Below are 2,925 nucleotides of genomic sequence, written 5' to 3'. Positions count from 1 at the left end.
GCCTCCTGCCTGGAGCATCTGGCTGTCCCAAGTCTCCCCTGGGGGGGGGGGGTTATAGGCTGATCCCTTCCTGCCAGACCAGAGGATTTGGGAAGTCTCAATGGGAAGGGGAATTCCTTCAGCCCAGTTGCTAAACAGTCCCCCTCCCCCAAACCTTCCTCCTCTTCCATCCCTCATGGTTCTGGCCTTCCCAAACTGCTTTTCATTCACTGATTCCTCTTGGGTTGAAGCAGACCAAATCCTCCGCAGGAACCCATTTTGGGCCTGGGGTGCTGTCTTTTTTTTAAAGGATACTCCTGCTCCCCACATGCTCCCCCCTCCATCCCATGCTGTCAACTTCTAGCTGCATTTTATTTATTACCAGACTCTGTGCTTGGTCTGTTTGGTTCTGTGTATAAATGGAATATTGTGGAGTTGATCCTTCCCTGGGTCAGCTGGTTTCCTCCCCTTTCTCCTGGTCTTGACCACTCATGGAGGCAGGACCAGTAAGGGACTTTCCATTAAAAAAAAGTTCATTGTATGAATGGATACAGTATGAAGTCACTCATGATTAACATGAGGAGGGGGTGTTTCAAAATCAAGGCACTGCTGCTTCATTAAGAATCAAGGCTGGGTTTGGTGGCATATGCCTGTAATCCCAGCGATTTAGGACGAATGAGGCAGGAGGACTGTAAGTTCAAAGCTAGCCTTAGCAAGGCCCTGAGTGACTTAATGAAACCCAGTCTCAAAATAAAAAATTATTTTTAACAAAGGGGCTGGGCATGTTACTTAGTGGTTAACTGCCCCTGGGTTCAATCCCTGATACAAAAAAATTAAATAAAAAGGTAATTATAATAATTGATCTTCATAATCAGGATTATAACCCTTTAAAAGTAGTATTTTTATTAATGTGTCTGGTCCTATATAATTTTTAGATTTCATATAGTTATATGTGTTAGATCATTGATACATTTTAACCATTTTAGTTAATTGTATCAAAATGGCTGAAAATAAAATGCACTTCAGTATTCAAGTATATGCCATGAGAGTATTATTATGGCAATATGCACTATAATATGAGCCCAGAATTACTGGAATTCAGGACAGAGGTTCTTTCTAAGTCTCTAAATTTTGAGAAAAACAAATATAGGAGGATAGAGGAGTTGTCACGGGTAATCACTGAGCATAGAAAAGTGGGCAGATGTTGCTGGAATTGAAGACACTGTATTGAAGGAGATAAGAGACCCATAGCAGCTACTCTTGCTGACAGATGATGGCCAGGTTGAGAGAGGGAGAAGGATGTAATGCAGATGTGATTATGCAGCCTCACACTATGGACAACGCCCAGGTGTCTTAAGCAGAGTCCCGCCATTTCTGGAACAGGTCCAGAGTACTGGTGGGTGGAAATGGCAGACACTGGTGCCAGTTGGTAGGAGGGAGATGAAGAGTCAATTTTGAATGTTAAATTTGGTGATGTGAGAGTTAAGTGGAATGTCAATCTTATAGTTGAATATAAGAACCTGGGGTTTAAGGAAATAAGAATAGAAATATGTGAGTCATTACAGTATATATGGAATTTAATGTCTGTGACAAAGATCAGGGGAGCAAGACACTCACCTCCAATGTAGAATTTAAGAGGGGGAGACACAAAGATCTCAGTAATCAAGTAGACACACAATTTGAAAATGAAAATTAATTTCATATAAAAAATTCCATAATGAAAAAAGTCAAAACTTGAAATGTCACAAAGGGACTGGTTATGATTACTTAGAGAATGATTTAGACAGAGACTAGAACAAATACAATGACTAAACTCTGGGACATTTCAATGTTTTATCATTAGAAGGATGAAGAAAAAGCAATACTTGATTTTGCTACTGATTTAATTAGTATCAATTTGACAGAAATGAACTTGTGCTTTTTCATGATTCGGATCTACATTTCTCTCATGACTATCATCATGGAGCATCTTGCCATATGTTTTCAATTCCAGAGTTTGCTCGTCTGTGAACAGACTATATATTAAATGTGGTGGTTTTAAATGATACACTATAAAGTTAATTATTTCATATATAATTCTATAATCTTGCACATGTAGATTGAGTTGTGTGACCATCACCCACGATCAGGATGTACAACGATTTGATCACATCTTGCTCCTCTCTACCAGTACAATTGTGGCATTTTCCTTTTACTCTATCCGGGCTCTCTTGCATGCTTCTTGAGACCCTCCTGCATTTAATTCACCATTTCCCACCATCCTTAAAAAAGAGTATTAAATCCTATGAGCAAGTACCCCTTACAGATAAACTCTCCTTTATTTAAACTTATGTTTCTTAGTCCAGCACACACAGAATCCAGGCCAGTGTGTAGCCTCTGGCTCCTAAACATAGATGTTGGCTAAGTCCTGATGTTTCACTTTTCCCTTATCAGGTGCAGCAAACCTTTGACTGGTTATGATGTGACACTATGCTATTTACTAAGCTGTGATCAGAAGAACAGGTGGGGGCAAACCAGGGGATAGAGCTCCACATTTTCTTCCAGGGGCTGAGGCTTTGCATCATCTTCAAGCAAGGCTGGAGCACTAAACTTTAAAAGAAAGTAGCTGCCCACATCCACTGCTCTCACAGAATCTTGGAATCAAGAATCTTGAATTGAATCTTGGAATTCAAGGTTTTGTGCACATAAATCCACATTTTCCTATCTCATGGGCCAAGGCCACATTCTTTCCCAGTCTTGGCATGCAGACTTGTCTTGGTTTGGAACTTATTCTTTGTTGGAGCTTTTCTAGTCTTATATGAAGTGCTGCACCTGCCCTTAAGCTTTCTCTGCTTATCAGGTGAAGAAGTACTATAAGAAGGCCCTTTGATTGGCACCCTTGGTTTTTAATTGCCTACTTATCACTCTCAGTCTCAGTAATATTCTTCACCCCAAAGCATCCTTTGT

Source organism: Ictidomys tridecemlineatus, chromosome 8, assembly GCF_052094955.1.
Source record: "Ictidomys tridecemlineatus isolate mIctTri1 chromosome 8, mIctTri1.hap1, whole genome shotgun sequence".
Classification (NCBI taxonomy): Eukaryota; Metazoa; Chordata; class Mammalia; order Rodentia; family Sciuridae; genus Ictidomys; species Ictidomys tridecemlineatus.
The sequence above is the reverse complement of the archived record's forward strand: the minus strand, read 5'-3'. Positions refer to the sequence as shown.